The sequence below is a fragment of the Dendrobates tinctorius genome, unplaced genomic scaffold (assembly GCF_039654945.1).
Source record: "Dendrobates tinctorius isolate UK_male_01 unplaced genomic scaffold, ASM3965494v1 ptg000177l, whole genome shotgun sequence".
Lineage (NCBI taxonomy): Eukaryota > Metazoa > Chordata > Amphibia > Anura > Dendrobatidae > Dendrobates > Dendrobates tinctorius.
This window is the reverse complement of record NW_027361844.1, coordinates 18,912,659-18,931,963: the sequence shown is the minus strand read 5'-3', so window position 1 is coordinate 18,931,963 and position 19,305 is coordinate 18,912,659. Positions and strand designations below refer to the sequence as shown.

Below are 19,305 nucleotides of genomic sequence, written 5' to 3'. Positions count from 1 at the left end.
CCTAGATTTATTGGACCTTACAAGATTTTGGAGATTATTAATCCGGTCTCTTTTCGTTTGGCTCTTCCTGTCACATTTAAAATCCATAATGTGTTCCATAAATCTTTGTTGAAGAGGTTTGTTGAACCTGTTGTTCCGGGGGTGGCCCCTCCAGACCCTGTATTGGTTGAAGGTAACATGGAATATGAGGTAGAGAAAGTACTGGATTCCCGTCTGGCTAGACGGAGACTCCAGTATTTGGTTAAGTGGAAGGGTTATGGTCAAGAGGATAATTCCTGGGTCTCTGCCTCTGATATTGATGCCAAAAGATTGGTGCGTGCCTTTCATCGGGCTCACTCTGATCGCCCTGGTGGCGTGGTTGAGGGTTTGGTGACCCCTCCTCAAGGGGGAGGTACTGTTGTGAGTTCATTTTCCCCTTCACTACTGAGGCCTGAGGAACTCCCTCTTCTGGTAAAGAAAGGTAGTGAGCCTGATTATCAAACACCTGAGTCTGATGATGATGACTGGCTGAGTGGAGTTACTGACTGGATATAAGGCTGCCGACGCCCTTCTGCCCTGCGGGTGATTTCTCAGTCTGAATTCCTGCTCCTCTAAAGCTAAGTTTTCTGCTCGGCTTTTTGCATTTGTGCTTAGACTTTGTTTTGCTTTGTTTTTCTGGATTTCTGCCATTCCCTGCTGGGGTGTGCTGAATTCCTTTAGCTCTGTCTTCTGAAAATACCTGAGTGCTGATTTAGTTTTTGAAGCCTAGCTGCTTCAGGGTCTTTTTCATATCAGCTTGTTGGCTTATGTCTTTGATAGGGTTTTGGCAGATTGCAGACTGCAACCTTCCTTTCCTGTTCTGTTTAGCTAGCTTGGGCCCCATCGTTTGCTCAGCCTATCTTTCTATCTGTGTGAGTGTTTTTTCATCTTGCTTCACCGTCATTATATGTTGGGGGCTGCCTTTTACTTTGGGGTCTGCTCTGGGGCAGTTAGATTTCCTTTTCTGTCTTTAGGCTATTTAGCGCTCCGGCTGTGATCGAGGGGTCCAGGGCATCGTAGGAACCCCCCACGGCTACTGCTAGTTGTGTTGATAGGTTCAGGGGTCTGCAATCTGATAGTTGCCAACTTCTCTGGTTTTCTGGACGTAGCTTCTATTTTTGTGCCTCCTACGGTGACTCAATCATAACACAGAACTATGGGATCAGAGGGACGCCCATTATGTTGACCGGACAAGAAAGGAGGCAGCATGGAAGAGGATATGTGGGCAGATGTTCCCTGAATTTGCGGACAAGCCTTGTGAGGCCCAAGAGCAAATTACTAAGTACAATCCCTGTATAAAATTATTGATCTATGTAACACCTGTTAACATCAGAACAGTACCTAATTTTATCTGCTATTATTGTACTAATATTTGGCACATTACTGGGTTCAAAGTTAATACTTATCATGCCACATTATAGTGAAAAGTACTTTTTAGATTAGAAAAGCAGATTTTAAAAATTAAAGGGAATCTGTCACCCAATTTTAGCCCTATCAGCTGCCGACACCGCTATCAGAGGCTTATCTATAGCATTCTGTAATGCTGTAGATAAGCCCCTGATGTAACCTGAAAGATAAGAAAAAAAGAGTTAGATTATACTCACCCCGACGTTCGGTCCGGTCCGATGGGTGTCATCGTCCCGTCCGGCGCCTCCCATCGTCATACAATGATGTCCTCCTCCTTGCTTCTCCCTCAGCTCCTGCGCATGCGTACTTTATCTGCCCTGTTGAGGGCAGAGCAGAGTACTGCAGTGCGCAGACGCCGGACCTCTCTGACCTTTCCCGGCGCCTGTGCACTGCAGTACTTTACTCTGCCTTCAATAAGGCAGAGAAAGTACGCCTGTGCAGGAGCTGAGGGAGAAGCAAGGAGGAGGACATCATCGTATGAAGATGGGAGGTGCCGGACAGGACCGCGACACCCACCGCACCCGACTCCGCCCCCCGGTGAGTATAATCTAACGTGTTTTTCTTATCTTTCAGGTTTCATCGGGGGCTGTAGATAAAGCCCCTGATGGTCGTGGCCGCAGCTTATAGCGCTAAAATGGGGTGACAGATTCCCTTTAAATATATATGTGTATGCTTGTTTGCAGTGAATGATGTCATGAGACGCTTTCGCAGCGTGAGGGACCAGTACTGGTGTGAACAACAGCAGCATACCAGGAGTGGGGATGCAGCACCGATGAAATGAAAGTATACTTTGGCAGGCTTTCTTTTCTGGCTCCTGTTCTGGATCAGAGCCCGTAAGTGCATGCATCACACCACATTTTAAACATGCAGATTTTAGAATCACATCTAATTTTTTTTTTAAACATTCCATTAAAACAGAACTCAGTCAAACCTAACTGAGAGATAGACAGCCTCTGACTCAGAGGCACCTATAGATCCAGATGGAGAAGGTGAAGAGGTGGCTGGCCCATCATCTGCACCTTCCAACTCCATCCTCACACAACCATTACCACCAGCACTGGCATCAGAGGAACATCCAGATGAAGACCAGGGAAACAGCAGCATCCCTACCGTTGCTTCTGGAGCCCTCACCCAGGCTGCTGTCATCCCACACCGTGGTCGATGAAGGAGAGACATTACAGCCTCTAGTACCAGGAGGCACATGGATATGGGTATCTTAAATTATTTGACAAGGGCAGCACACGATGATGGGGAGGAAGCATATGCCCGCAGCCTGGCCCGTTACCTCTGTCCAATACCTCGGGAGGTAAGACTGCGTGCCCGTGGAGTAATTCAAATACTAATTGATGCCTGCACACCCCCCAATGACCCAACACGGTTTCTGAATATTTGGAATGCTGGCAACTATCAACCAGAAGCCAGCTTCAAATGCCGGGAATTTCCTGTGCAGGCTCAATCAGTATCTGAGTCACCTCCTCTCCGTGTGCCAACACCACAGCCACATCCCCCTAAACACTACATTGGCCTACACAGGGCCAAATGTCAGGCTACAATGCACCTGCCAAATATGGCCACTTGATCAGACCCTCTGTTGGAGGCTGGTCCCAACATGGGTATGGTCGACATGGCCATATTGGGGGGTATGAACCACGTGGATTCTCCAATCCCTGGGACAATCCTCTCCAGTATCAAAGCTCACATTTTTTGCCTCCACAACAGGATCCTGCTCAGATCCACCATCCGGGGGTCACATATGTTAATCCCCAGAGTGAGGTTCAAGTTGTGCCTCCAATTCAACAATCCGGGCAAGCTGGCCTTCTGCCATCACCACCTCCAATGTACCATAACTTATAATTTATGCGTATTATGTTTTTATTTTTGGTTTAGCTCTAGTTTATTGTTTTTGTTATGCTAATTTTTTTATTGTTAGTTGTTCCATTTGGATTGGGCAAAGAAACAATATGGTGATAATATTGTTTTGTCTTTTGACTAAGTATAGTTTTTGAGTAAAAATAGTTTGACCAAACTGACTAATGTGTAATGTTCGGGCCTAAATGTGTAACCTATGCATTTAGACATTTGCAACATTATAAGGGAAAAAATGCACACACTTGAAACCCCAAAATTTGTTTAATTATACAACATAATTCAAAGTTACAACATAGAAATAGCATTGTGTTGCCATGGAGTAGCTCCCTCTGGTGTAACAAAATAATTAGTAAAAACATCACGCACTTTCAATACAGAGGTCTGATGATGGAGAGGTATCTGGAGCGCCCCACAGGGCCTTAGGTTATTTGGTACCGGGCCGGTTGGTTCTTTAAAGGGGATGTCACGGTAGTGGTGACCCGGTCCGTGGCCCTGGGTGTCCAGTAAATTGTAATAAATGAGGATGATGAATGAAGATAATGAGGTAAGATGAAAAGGATGAAGGAGTAGTTTGTAAGAGATGTTTGTCGTGACGCCACCTGTGGTTTCTGGTCAGGGGTGACCAGCGCTGCAGTGCAGTTCCTCTGGGACTGATGGTAATGGAGCCGAGTTGTTATAGCTCTCTACACGCAGAACTTTTGTCCCAGGGCAGTTAAGGTGTTATCAGTTAAGATGGTGGCTCTGGTGGTGCATGCGGTGAAGGCAGGTGAGACGTGAATGACACAGAGGACACAGCGGTGTGCAGTTTCCGAGTTTTACTAAAGCTTCACTTGTGCACAGGTGCCTGCTTAGTGCCATGTCCTTCAGGTGAGGGCTCTAGCAAACTCCCAGGTAGATCGGGAAGCACTTTTCCAAGACTCCCTTTGATGCCTCTGCGGGGATAGGGCCTCATTACGTGACATGTTAATTGAGAGACCTTATCAGAAACCAAAACATATGGCACAGCATCCATAGTGGACCCTGGTAACTGACGTGGGGATGGTTGGTCCTAATGATTATTGCGCACATTCCGACCCACAATGGAAGAATTGAAGACTCTGGAGTCTCCAGTTCTTCCATAGGCCCCAATGTCTATAATTATAAACTGTAGTGACTGTCGACCAGAGACAACAACACTACACAAAACTATTTTTTATAATTATATTGGGATCCTGAGTTTGGCGGCTTACGCACACCGATGCGCTTCCCATCCAGGGCTCCAATACAGTTTGGAAACTGGCATGTCTCCTCAAAACCACTGGCTATCCACACTCAGTCTTCCATTTCTGGCTCAGGCATGACCACTTGATGAAGCTGTGACCATATTTCGGAACAGGTAGACTGGACTATGCCTGATATTGTTGATTTTCCGATGAAAAATTCCTGATACAGTGCCGCATAGGAAAGACCAGTTGTAAGGAAGCTAAAGGTAAAATGAAAAAAAAAAATCAGATAACATTCGACATTACAAACCAATTTCACATTCATCAAAGTTATAGTCTATACCTAACAAGCCATGCCATAACAACATTAAATACTTGCAATGGCTTTGTGGTTGCAAAACTAGTCAAATATTATGATTAATCACATGTTGGATTTTGACATTTAAAAGCAAAAATGATAAACACTAAGGTATTATGTAAGCTAAAAAATACGGCAGTTGGAAACATCATCAACATAGAGGAGGAGGAATACGTACCATAATGTCAGAATAAGGCGCTCCTCGGCAGAAATACACTTGCGCATCCTGGTGTCCTTAAAGGTGATCCCAGGGAGCACTATCTCCAACAAAATATCAAAGGTGGCAAGGCTCATCCAACAATATTGGAAGAACTTGTCAGGATGGGTCCGCAGAGATGCATATAGACGTGGAAATGGCCTTTAGTGAGGCGTTGCCTCAAAAGCGGATGTACCCACATTCGTCTCTGCCTCCTCCGATCCACAATCACTGGGTATGTGTGGGGAGGAGGACTCCCAGACAGTGAATGGACAGGTACCCAGGAGACTGCCATCAGGGTTCCTGAGGGAACGATACTGGGAGGACAGTAAAAGGAAAGACTTGACTGAAGTTGTCAGGGAAACAGGGGGCGGGGCAAGCTTAAAGGGAGCAGGGGACGCGCTGAAGTGGCAGTTGACAGAGAGTCGGACAACAGACAGGGAGCCGTGTGAGACTGAGAGAACCGAGGGAGTGGACGGTGTGTTGTGGAGAGACCGACAGGGGCCTGTGAAAGGAAAGCTGCGGACTCACCGACACGTGAGACTTGAGAGCCGGTCACCGGCGGCCGCTCCCCTCATACGGTCACATACAGCCGCTCCCGCTGTTTCCCGCCCAGTTGTGACAAGGCCACGACCTCCACCGACCGCTGCAATGACAGGTCATTTCTTTACAGCAGTCAGGACACTGCCCCCCTGCCTTCTCCCACAGCTGCGGCCCTGTCATCACCGGGCCCAGGAGGCGCCACCTCGCTACTGGCAGCAGGAGAGGCCCCCGTCCGGTTTGCTAAAGGCCCCAAGCAGAGGTTGGTGAACAGTTATATTTAGAGACTGTGTCATAACTCCGCGGTGGGACGAGAGCCGCAAGGAGACGCCTGTTGTGCCCCACCGGCATCGCTTCTTCAGGGCCTGTTGTGCCCCACTGGCATCGTTTCTTCAGGGCCTGTTACGCCCCACCTGCATCGTTTCTTCAGGGCCTGTTGTGCCCCACCGGCATCGTTTCTTCAGGGCCTGTTGTGCCCCACCGGCATTGTTTCTTCAGGGCCTGTTGTGCCCCACCGGCATCGTTTCTTCAGGGCCTACTGCACCCCACCGGCATTGTTTCTTCAGGGCCTGTTGCGCCCCACCGGTATCATCTCTTCAGGGCCTGTCGAGCCCAGTTCCGTCCTGGAATATCGAGGCGTCAAGGCAGCCGCATCAGCGACCTCTACGCGGCCACGCTTGTGATCCTAACAGACCTCCTGGAAGGATAAGTTTAATATAGGAGTTAAAGACCCGTAGTTTGGTCATACGTGACCTATAGCACCCGGGCAAACCGGGCTAATTGCATTACATTAAGAAAGTGTTGTTAGGATTGTTGAGTCCCTGCGTGGACTAGTTGTTGTTAACACTTTTGGTTTGCTCAATATAGCCCAGCGGCTACAGTTTTATAAAAGTTTAATCCACAAACCACACTCAGTCTCGTGTCTTGTCACTGCATCCTGCGAACCTGCTGAACCCTGCATATGGCTCCCCAAAGCGTCGTGACAAAACCCAGTTGTAAAGCACCTGCTCAGTTGTGTTGAAAGTAAGCCTGTCTGACATGTTTGACACAAAGCAGAAATAACCCAACACAAGCACGGCCTGAAAATGCAAAGTTTGGAGGCTGCCACCTGTTGTAGAAGCAATAAATAGAGTTGCTGATTATGATTTAAATTATTTTCAGGCCTTAAAACCATTAAATGTCCATTTTGCAAGGTTGCGAGAAAAAAACGCCATACGGATGTCATACGGATGACACACGGATGCTTACATGCGAGAAAATCGTACTAAATCAAAAAGAAAACCAGCTCACCAGCGAAGGCATCTTGATTATCGGAGCACAGAGACGCCGTGTCGGGGCACTTGGAAGATAAATGTAATAAATTCTCCAGCTCCACGAAGTCATGACTAAGGGTGCCTAGACACCAGAAACGCGTTGCGAACGCAAGCATCTGCATTTCCTATGCTGGCATTTTACTCCCACTTTGTTATCGTCTGATGTGAATAAAGAAGTCTGTTTTTCACAACTTCGTGGAGCTGGAGAATTTCTTCCATTTATCTTCCAAGAAAATCGTATCCTCGCATTGCAAACGGATGACATACGGATCACTGTTCCGGGAACATTTCTGCCATTCTCGTTCGTAGAAAACGGACCGCATTTTTATACGTTAAGTGTGGCTCCAGCCTTAGGAGAATATCTATGTGTGAAGAATTATTGGGCAATTATTAGGGCAGAATTGTTATGCAACTAAGTTAAAATCATAATTTTTTCCATCTGTTTTATTGTTCAATTTCATCTGTTATAGCGAGAATAACCTAACTCCCAATGTACAAAAATATTTTTTTTACCTTTAAAAAAGAATATCAGCGACCAATATAGCCACCTTTCTTTTAATACCAGTCATAAGCCTTCCATCCATGGAGTCTGCCAGTTTCTTAAGCTATTGACAACCAATATTTTGGGAAGCACCAACCACAGCCTCCCAGACACTGATCAGAGAAGTGACTGTTTTCATTTACTGTAAATTTCCCATTTAAGAAGGACCCACAAGTTCTTAAATAGAGTTCTGGTCAAGAGAGTAAGCGGCCATATTATTATTCTTTCATCTTTAAAACCTTTATTGATAGCCAAGCAATGGAGACTTTGATGCTGTGATAGCGCTTTTTCCTACATAAAAATCAGGGTTTTTTTGAAAGATGGTAACAGGAATCTCAAATGCATATTAACATTGCGGGGTGAGGGCATGCAAAGTCATGAACTCCTAGGCTGATTATACCTGCTCCACAAAATTCATGTGAGGAAAGGAGGGCAAGGAGCATCAATGGGGAATAATATAAAAAAATAGCTTTATGGCCACAGGGCCTTATAGGGTGTTATGGGTTATTCTGTGGAGTGTTTATGCAACACCCGCTAGGGCCTTGGGTACTCAGTCCGGGCTGGTTGGTTTTTCAGGCGATATAAGTTATAAACCTAGTACTCAACTTTAGGATATTCAGAAGAATATTAAGGCTATGTGCATACGTTGCGGATTCTGCTGCGGATCGGCAGTGGATTTGGCCCTGCGGATCTGCAGCAGTTCTGCTGACATGGTACAGTGCCATGTCAGCCTATGGATTTTTAACTCCGCTGTGCCCACACTGTGGTTTTTCCGTGTGGATTTGCCGCGGATTACAAGCCGCAGCATGTCAATTGTTTGTGCGGAATCCGCAGCGGTTTCACACCTTTAACATTGTAGAGGTGTAAAACCGCAGGCTAATCCGCAGATAAACCGCAGGTCTTTTGACCTGCGGATTTTACCAAATCCGCGCGGAAAAATCAGCAGCCCAATCCACAACGTGTTCACATAGCCTTATTGTAGTATGTAAAAAAACGTTTTGGTCAAATTTTGACCTTCTTCATTTAGGCTAAGTGCACACGCTGCGGATTGGTCTGCGGATTTGCATCTGCGGAACGCAGGTAAAACCGCAGGTAAAATGACCTGCGGTTTTCCCTGCGGATTGGGCTGCGGTTTTCCCCTGTGGTTTATCACCTCTACAATGGAGGAGATGGTAAACCGCAGCAGAATCTGCAGAAAAGAAGTGACATGTCATTTCTTTCTGCGGATTCAAAACCGCAGCTTTTCCGCAGTTAAAAATCTGCAGCATGTGCACAGCAAATTGTAAATCACATAGATTTACATGCTACTGTACACTGTCTGCAGAACTGCTGCAGATCCGCAGCGGCCAAAACCATATGAGACATGCAGTGGATACTGTGTCTGGAGGAACGTCCTGCCCCAGCTACTGGCTAACACAAGGCTGTGGGACGGATCTCCCCAGTGAACAGCATACGCGCATATTTTGCCCCATCTACTGGCTTCTATAAGCATACTCCAACAGGCAGTGGGACGGACCACCCCAATTAAGAGCACATGAATCTTCACAATAGGTTTATTACCTATTACCAGGTATTTGGTACAGTACGTAACTGAAGGTCAAAATTTGACTGAAATGTTTTTTTACGTAATACAATAAATTTTCTTCTGAATATCCTAACGTTGAGTACTAGGTTTATAACTTATAACTACATGGTTTGGGAACCTAACCTTTAGCACCATTACTTAAGTTGTGCTCACAGTGTTTTTCCTAGGTTTTTCAGGGGATGTCATGGCAGCAGTGACCCGGTCCATGGCCCAGGGCATGTAATGAAAATAAAGATGATTTTGGGAATAAAGATGGGAAAGTTTATAGGTGATTATGTCGTGACGCCACCTGTGGTATTCGGCAATAAGGAGATAGCAGACGCTGCTTAAGGAGGACGCTGGGGCTGTTGGTGATGCAGCAGAGTTGATACAGCTCTCCACGGGTAGAGCTATGCCCCAGGACAATTATAGTGTTAAAGATGTTGGTAATGCTTGTAGTGAAGGGCAGACGATGCAGTAAATAATCTAAGGACACAGCGGAGTGCAGTCTTCACACTTTTACTCACAGTTCTTCTAGTTGCAATCCCCAGCCGGGGTGCTGTGTCCTCTGGGTTGGTGGTCCAGCCAGCTCTCAGGTAGTTTGGGGTCCACTGTACCAGAACCCCTGCTTATGTGCTTATGTTCCTTTCCTGGCTGTCTCTCTGCGCTGTCTCCCACCTCTTCTGCCCTGCGCCTTCACACACAGTATCCCAAGCCAGAAGCCTCGGATCCTGTTGGGCGACGTTCTCTTAGTCCCCTTGATCCTATCTGGCTGCCTTTTCAGCGAATATGTATGGAGTTGGCTGTATCACATACAATCGCTACAGCCTATGGTTTTCTAGCTGAGTCCTTAGTTTCTCCAGTAGTCTAGGGCCGGTCCCCTACAGCGACCTGGTCCCTCCACCTGACTACAGCGTGGATTCAGGTGCCACAGGTGGATTCCCCTCACTTCCCATGCCCCTAGGACCCCTTCTTTCTCTCCTCTTTTCTCTCACGCTGCACTAGTCTAGGGACATGCTCATCTCCCCTTCAGTCCCCAGCACCAACTGTCCACCTCGCTCCAACTGACTCCTGTTTCCATGACAACTCCCTCTGACTACTCACCTTCTCTACTTCCTCCACCCACACCCTCTACCTAGTTCCCCCTTGTCCTAAAGAGGTCTAGTGTTGGGTGCTAGTGTGTGAGTCCTGGGTAGTGCCCCCTCCTTACCGGAAAGTGGAGTGCCACAACTCTGGCTGAGGTGTAGTACCTCTGTGGCTACTGTACCCTCAGGGGCGCCACATTTAGGGTGGATCCTTTTTTCTGCATTGGATTGGTAATATTGTGCTGTTATGTGACATGCTATTTAAAAATGTTTTAATCTTTGTATTTGGACTAATAAAGCTTTCTTTTTCTTGAAAGATGCAGATTTTTCCTGCATCACTGCTTGAAGAAAGTGTCTTCTATAATCTGGCAGTAGGTTTGGGAATTGATTTTTCAGTCCATCTAGTTTATCTTTAATAATACCAGCCCATAGCAGTGCCCACCTCCAACTTGCTGGTGTCTGAGTCCAAGTGGAGGGCTGTGCCCAGTACTGATATAGCCAAGGACCCATTTATTTGGTCTACCAAGAGTCACTCTCATTTCATTAGTCCACAAAATCTTTGATAAATCTGTCTTCAGATATTTCTTGGCCCAGTTTTGACTTTTCACCTTCTGTGTCTTGCTCAGTGGTGGTCGGGTTTCAGCCTCCTTACCTCTTCCATGTCTCTGAGGACTGAACACCTTGTACTTCTGGGCTTTCCATGGAGGTAGCAGTTCTGGAATATGACAGCGCTGGAGGATAATGACTTCCTGGTCGCTTCATGTTTGATTACTCTCAAATCTTTTGCAGTTAATCTGCATCTTTTTTTTCTCAATACATTTTTGGAGACTCTGTTGATTATTAATCGCTACAAAACTTTTGATGGTTTTGTGATCCCGGCCCAATATTTTAGCAATTTCAAGATGGCTGCAACCCCGTGTAAAACGTTATAGTTAGTTAAATCTTTTTTTTTGCCAATTTTGCCTGAGGAAAACAAGCTGCCTAATAATTCGGCACACCTTTATAAAGGGTGTTGTATCCTTAGGGTTCACTCTCCCTCATTACACAAATAAATATCAGTTTATGTGCTTCATCTAAGAAGTTTTCAAGGTTATACAACTTGGATTTGGAAAATTTGCATAAAAATGATGATATGGTCAAAATACTCACTTGCCTAATAATTGTGTGACTTTTTTAGTCAGGCTAAAACATCTGGAATTGCTTGACTTTCTCCACAAAGGGGAAAAAAACAACAGGTGAGTACCGTATACTCGTGTATAAGCCGAGTTTTTCAGCACTTGTTTGGGTGCACGCTCATTAAGGTAATGAATATTCACCTCTCTCCATGCCCATGTTCCTTAATGAGCGGGGACATATGATCAGCCGGCCGGAGGAGCTTCTGGCACCGGAACAAGATGCTGCGAGGGCGTGCAGGCAAGGTAAGTAGGATTTTTTTTAATGCTTTTATCATGGGGGCCATGCATACAAGGATGGGGATAAGGAGCCATGCTTGCAAGGATAGGGATAAGGAGCTACGCATACAAGGATAGGGATGAGGAGCCACGCAGACAAGGATGGGAATAATCAGCCATGCAGACAAGGATGGGAATAAGGAGCCTTGCAGACAAGGATGGGAATAATCAGCCATGCAGACAAGAATGGGAATAAAGAGCCATGCAGACAAGGATGGGAGTAAGGAGCCATGCAGACAAGGATGGGAATAAAGAGCCATGCAGACAAAGATGGAAAATAAGGAGCCATGCAGACAAAGATGGGAATAAGGAGCCATGCAGACAAGGATGGGAATAAGGAGCCATGCAGACAAGGATGGGAGTAAGGAGCCATGCAGACAAGGATCGGGATAAGGAGCCATATAGACAAGGATGGGAATAAGGAGCCATGCAAACAAGGATGGGGATAAAGAGCCATGCAGACAAGGATGGGAATAAAGAGCCATGCAGACAAGGATGGGAGTAAGGAGCCATGCAGACAAGGATCGGGATAAGGAGCCATGCAGACAAGGATGGAAATAAGGAGCCATGCATACAAAAATGTGGATGAGGAACCATGCATACAAGGATGGGGATGAGGCTCCATGCATATCTGGATAGGGATGAGGGGACAATGCATACCTGGCTTATAAGTTTACCCAGTGTTTCACAGCAAAATTAGGTGCCTCGGCTTATACATAAGTATATACGGTACATATAAAATAAACAAAAAAAAGCGCAAATAGAATAATGATTTGGGTGCAATCAAAATAAAGGGACAAAAAAAAGAAAACTAGACAAAAACAGGAACAAAAGCAATGAGGAATCATGGCCACAGTGTAATCTGACAAGAAATGTGTTTTACTCATAAACAAAAGGTGTTTCATGAACAAAGGCCTGGTTGTCTTACAGTGTCTACTGCATTATTTATTGATTAGATTACTGCAGTTAAGGTAATACAAAGTAAATAATGTAAAAAAGAGTTATTTCCCTTTGTTTTGGGAAGAAAACCATACATTAATTGTAAACTTTTACTGATGAGTACATGTATCATTCAACACATACAGTCATATAGTCTCGCCCCAGTGTGCCCCCAAATTAGACATTCCACAGTGTAGGTGACACCGGCTGGCTATGTGGATGTCATAAAATCAAAGATTCAGATTTTATTAATTATCCACTGTAGACAAAACGGTGACGATTCGGCCAATACTTAGGCCTTCATCAGAAATTGTCGTCAGTGTTTCTGGACCGCAAGATCAAGTTATAGCAAGTAGCGTCGCATACTGGTGCGCTAAGGAGAATGGCGCTACCTACCTTTTGTCTACAGTGCATAATTAATAAAATCTGAATCTTTGATTTTTTGCATCATATATTTGGGAGTGCCGAATTCTTCTTTAAATATTTTGGAATGGTATCCTATTCGTGCACCCCATTATAACGGAGTGCCATGCAACCTTTTTCTATGTGGATGTCACATGCAGCGGGCAGACTCCCCACAATTATTGCCAACCTGAAAAGTATGAGTTCTTATGGGAAGCAAGATGACTCCCAGAGAGACCAATAAAAGTGCAATACGACTCCAATATTAAAATCAAACATTAATTCAAAATATTTTAAAATATAATTTCATACAAAATAATAGCAAGCAAAAAGTCCCTCACAGATGTTAGGGCATAGTGGTGTCTAAACCAGTAGAATATCAAGAGGGGATCATCTGAGTAACAATAGTAATAGTAAGAAACTCCAAATTATAAGCACACTCTAGATTAATGGTCATGCTTATGTATATCAATAAATATCGACAGTACAAAAATTAGTCATATGCTTGATGGCGAACATCTTTTGTACTAATAAAATGTCCTCAAAATGATCCAGTTATGTATAAAAACATGTATTGATTTTATCAAAGTACGTAAGGTAGCAAATGTGAATATCAGGACCAGATGACTTTTTTAGTTTCAAAATTTTTATTGCATCTGATATTTCTATTTCTGTAAATGCGGCCGTTAATAGATTTAACTCGTCTTGTAGTATAGCTGGAAGATTGATTTCTGAAAGAAATTTGCTAAATGATTGAAAACCAAATGTGAATATCATAAATCACCCTATAAGGATAGCAAAGAAGCAATGGAGGTAAAGGTGTAAAGTGCTAGTGCTAAATATCACTGTATTGTACATAAAGCAATGAAAATTATACTATTGGAGATGGAAATAATGCAGGTAGAAGTGTAAAGTGCAAGTGCAAGATACCTCTATGCTATACAATAAACATACCAATAGAAATTATACAGTGACAATATGAGTAAATATTGTCTAAATATTGCCTGATTGCACTCAGTATAGTTGTTACAATAGAAAAAATCCAACTGGAAATGGCAGAATCTAAATGAGGTGAAAAGTATAACGTGCTAGAGCACAATATCTCATATATCAAACAAGTAGTAATAAATTCACCGGGGTTATGATAAACATAAAAAGAGGGAGGTAAAGAGATATGAGATGACCTTACTTTGTAATGATATAGATCCACATGTGCCAGGCCCCAACGCGCGTTTCACCCTGCTTCCACAGTGACACTCCCTGATGAAGCAGTAGCAAAATAGCGTTGGAGTGGTGTGACGGGGTTGTGCTCAGTCCTAACATTATATAAATTGCTTTCAACATAGCATATCATTTGCTGCATGTATTTTGTATTATTTCCAATGCCCTTGTATTGCCTTATGGCTTTGATTTGTCATTATGACTGACATTAATGTTATTATGCTGTCTATGTGGTGTCATCCTTAACAACATACCTATTTGCTATCAGTCCTATATTTATTTATATTGTATTATTATCATGTATTTAGCCACTGTACTTTTGGTTTCTAGATAATACCTTATTCTATTTTGGGTCATCATTTTTGTGTATGCCATTATATTGGCATGATTTTTTTTATGGACATACCCTTCACCCTCACATGTTTTATGTATTTTAAATGCCTTTGTGTTTATGTTATTTTTAATTAGGTTGATTCTCTAATGAAATGATTTTTATATACATTGTTCTGTTGTGAATACATTTTGGGGTTTGTGCAACTTTGGTATTTTAGGACTTATACCTGTTTTGTGTACTTTTTGGTATTTCCTTCATTTTTAAGATTTTGTCGAACTCAATTCACTGTCTATGGGAGTGATGGAGATAGAAGAGTGTTGCACTGAAGTTCCAAGCTGGGACTCTCAGTGATCGGCAGGGTATTAATTATCTGCCAATTATTCCCGACATCGATCTCTGCTGGGAGCCAGCTGTCAATTGGAGAGCAGATGAGAAAGAGCTGCTCAGTTAATTCGAGGTCATATGAAGAATGGCTCTGAGCTGGCAGAGATCAGCATCGGGCAGAACAGTCAGGTAGTTAACAACTGCCTGACTGCAAGTTCATAGCCCCATAGAAAAGTAAAGCAAAAGCCTGGAAAACCATTTTAATGCGAACCTGATAGCTGATCCATGCTGCCCCTAGATCGGGTATCAGGCACTGGCTGTATGATCTCAGCCAGGTATGTTTGACTCTAAAAGCCAATAAGCAAACATAGGCAGCGACCTGACAACCCAAGGGAGCGACTGTGAAGAAACCACCGAGGACCTTCCTATTCACAGCAGATTTTAATGTTTTTTCGGAAACATTGCAGCATTTCAAAGTCTTGTCCTGTAGTGATGATATGCTGACATCACTGCAAAGACTAGAGAATATCTCTGGAGGTCACATGAACATAGTCAACATGTCATCAATGCAGGACAAGCAAAACATCAGTGGCAACAACAAGAGAGTTAGTTGTCACGAGTGTGTCATGTTCTCCTGTGAGATCTGGGGTTAGAAGGTCACTACCTATTGTGAAGCACAGATCTTCCATTTAGCCTGTGTGTTTGTGTAACATATTAAATGGATTTGGTTTTCTTTGGTGGTGAAGAGGTTAAAGACTTTTTCTATGCTGATCAGAAACTTGCAGATCCATTTTCATCTGCTTCTCATCTGGTCATTACCTCTCCCTATAAAACCTGACCAGACCTTCTCTGTCTTGCTAGAGAAAGCTTTGCCTCCTAGCTCCTTGGAGACGTTGTGCTGAGTTGATCATTGCTGCTACTGGAGATTGTTGCATGCTGTTTTTGGGTGTATGCTTTTCTTATTGTACTATTGCAATTCGGTTGGTACATTTCTATCCTTTCCTATATACCTCTTTACCTTTCGTGAGTGTTTGTATGTTTGTTGCTTTCTGCTATCCCTGTTTTGTCTTTGTGTCTTGTTTACCATATATTTCTGTCCCATGTCTCATGGGGTGAAGGAAGGGACAGATCAGGGATTAACAGGAGCATAGTAAGGTTGGAGACTCGGGCCTCTCTACCTTCAAGAGTACTCCAAGGACAGGGAAAGCTAGGGTTCCACTTTCAGGGACAGTTTGAGGCCCTCTATCTTACCCAAGACCTTCACAACATGACATTGTTGCTGTAGCAGCAAGGAGATTATTGGATGAGTACAATGTATTTTTTGTTTACCATATCACTGTTTTTGGTTAATTATTTTATGCCCCAAACAATTCCTTTAAAGTCATTTCTGCATTTTCACTTCGTAAAAAATACCTATGTCATGGATATATGCCATAATGAAGCCTAGGTTCAAATGTTCACAATGCTAAATCTCATTTCTATGAATTTAAAAAAGAATTAGAACGTAAAATAGCTATAAATGCATAACAGACATAAATATAAATAACCTATAATGAAACAAAACAAAAAAAGAGAAACAAACAAAAAAAAAATCAAGAAAAGGCACCAGCCTTATACTCTCACTAGGAGTTTAATGATAGTTTGATTGAGGTGCAATTCAATACAAAGTTGTCAGAACATGTAAAACACTTTAATGTTTAACGTGAGACTTCAAAGTCATAAATAGCTCAGTAATGTAGTGTATAATGATAGCATCCTGATGACACATCATATTATTCAAGCATTAGGAGAAATATATTCCTGGTAGGATGTTAACAGCAGCTGCTATCAGCTAATTCCTAAACTATGCAACAAGCAAACTTCTCAAATGTAATGCAATGTAAGACTAGGCTAGAAGTTGTATGGGATATCCTCACAATAAGCCATATGAAATTGAATGAATATTGTACATTTCCATGTTGTTATACAGGGGGCATGTGTCCATACCATCTCTTCAATAAACTGGAGAATATCTTACAGTGTACGTACACATCTGTTCATAGAATTCCTGAAAATCATGCACATCAGTTTTACAAGAATTGTTTCCAAAATATGTCATTACATTAATTGTGCACAGAACTTATACATTTTACAGAGTGCCGGAGTACAAAATTGTAACAATTGTGTCCCTAACCTAAATCTTTAATGTACAATAGTCTGTATGTCATGTGCATACCCTGCTATCAGCCCACTTCACCAGGTAACTTTTTTGCTTTCTTTGTCCTCAGTATGCTTTCTTTTTCTTTAAAAAAATGAAGAAAAATGAAGTTTTAAATAAATAAATATCAATTAATAACTGTTTATTTATAAACTAAAGAAGTAAATTACAGAATAAATATTTATACACAATATCCAACTTAATAAAACAAAAATTGTTGAGACACAAATCTGATGACCTAGAATTGGAAGGCTGGCTTGTATTCCTAAAGTAAGCTGGGACTGCCAATTCAAAGAGATAGGTTTGACTCTGACAACATATTACTAATAGTATTACATAATGGCAAATAGTAAGGAAGACTTACAGTTTAGGCTCTGTTCTTCAGCTCTTTAATGTGGAACTTCAGACATTGTTGCTGTTCATTGACAAAAATCTTGTGTGCAATGCAGCACATTGATCATCAGCAGCTATTCCTGCCAATATCTCCAGCATAACATCAATCAGAATGGAATTTTGCAGTCCCAGTGTAACAAGACCCACATTGGCAGCTGTATTTTGTATTCTGATGCTAATCATGTCCAAGGGAGTCACACTCACCATGTGGCTAGCCAGCTATTTAGCAATCACAGCTTGCTATGCTTCAGTCACAAATCCTGGGTAAAATGCAATAATAATGAAGATAAAGAAAATCTAAGCAGCTCAGAGAGAGAGGAGTGTGCCACAAGTCCCCATGCAGTGGGCACAGCAGGAGGAGGACAGGGGCAGCCCTCCTCTGGTCAGCTGCACTTGTTGCTATTTCCAGAGAGCACAGTACCTACTCTGTATAGCTGGTGATATCAAGCCTCATACAGACCAATCAGACTCCCTATGGGCAGGAACTGGATCTTGTCTCTACCCTGTCAGTGATATTCTTGCTAAAAGGCATTTTCTGTTTCAGGCAAACTGTTCACAGCTGACTAACATGTACCTAATGCATTCCCCTGGGAGTCTAATAAGACAATGGATGGAGGAAATTCATAAAAATATTTTGGTTTACTATTATTGTTACTCAATACTTCCATAATTATCATAAAAACAGTATACTTCAGCTGGCAAGTATACATTTTCAGCTGTACAGATTATATATATATATATATATGTATTTTTTTTAACACATATATATATACACAAGTATATATACTGTATATGTATTTGCCTTAGTCATCCGACATGCATATCACTGTTTACATAACATTAAGCTCGGATTCCCAAATATTATGAAAAAAAGGTCATTAACCCCTTAATGACCAAGCCAGTTTGTAGGTTAAAGACCAGGCTTTAATTTTGAAATCGGACCACTGTCACTTTATGTGCGTATAACTCTGGAACGCTTTAACGGATCCCGCTGATTCTGACATTGGTACTTCATGTTAGTGTTAAAATTTCTTCGATATGTCTTGCGTTTATTTATGAAAAAAACGTAAATATGGTGAAAATTTGTAAAATTTTGCAATTTTCAAACGTTTAATTTTTATGCCCTTAAATCAGAGAGATATGTCACAAAAAATGGTTAATAAATAACATTTCCCACATGTTTACTTTACATCAGCACAATTTTGGAACCAAAATTTATTTTTGCTTAGGAAGTTATAAGGCTATGTGCACACGCTGTGGATTGGTCTGCAGATTTTTTATCTGCGGAACCGCAGGTAAAACCGCAGGAAAATGACCTGCGGTTTTACCTGCGGATTGGCCTGCGGTTTTGCCCTGCAGTTTATCACCTCTACAATGGAGGAGATGGTAAACCGCAGCAGAATCCGCAGAAAAGATTTGACATGTCATTTCTTTCTTTTCCGCAGTTAAAAATCTGCAGCATGTGCACAGCAAATTGTAAATCACATAGGATAACATGCTACTGTACACTGTCTGCAGAACTGCTGCAGATCCGCAGCGGCCAAAACCACAGCGGAACCACAGCAAAAACCGCAGCGTGTGCACATGGTTTCACACTTGCGGTTTTTTTTAAGCTGCGTTTTTGCGCTCGCGCTTTTTTCCTATACTTAACATGGGTGTGCATAGTCATGAGTTTGTACGCGTTTGTATGCACATGCGTTTTTTTGTAGTGTGTGCCCAGGCGCACAAAATGCATCCTGTTGCATTTTTTGTGCCCCCGACCTGTCTAAAAAAAACGCATGTGCATGAAATTCATCCAAAAACACATTATAGTTTATGGGTGCGCTGATGTCCCTATGATCATGTGCACGTCAGCGCAAAAAAACACATGCGCAAAAAAAGAAAACGCATAAAAAACGCATGATGCGTTTTTTATGCGTGCTTGCACTGCGCACGCAGCGCAAAAAAACGC

At 42.9% G+C, this 19,305-nt stretch overlaps 1 protein-coding gene across 1 annotated transcript in view; it reads right to left on the bottom strand.

Moving 5' to 3' along the window:
- LRRC3 (leucine rich repeat containing 3) overlaps window positions 1–17,834 on the bottom strand; it is a 78,612-nt gene extending 60,778 nt beyond the window's left edge. Inside the window, exon 1 of the mRNA XM_073551566.1 lies at window positions 17,326–17,834. The gene's annotated coding sequence lies outside the window, so the exon portion shown is untranslated. The remainder of the gene's footprint in view (window positions 1–17,325) is intronic.
- Window positions 17,835–19,305: the final 1,471 nt, after the last annotated feature.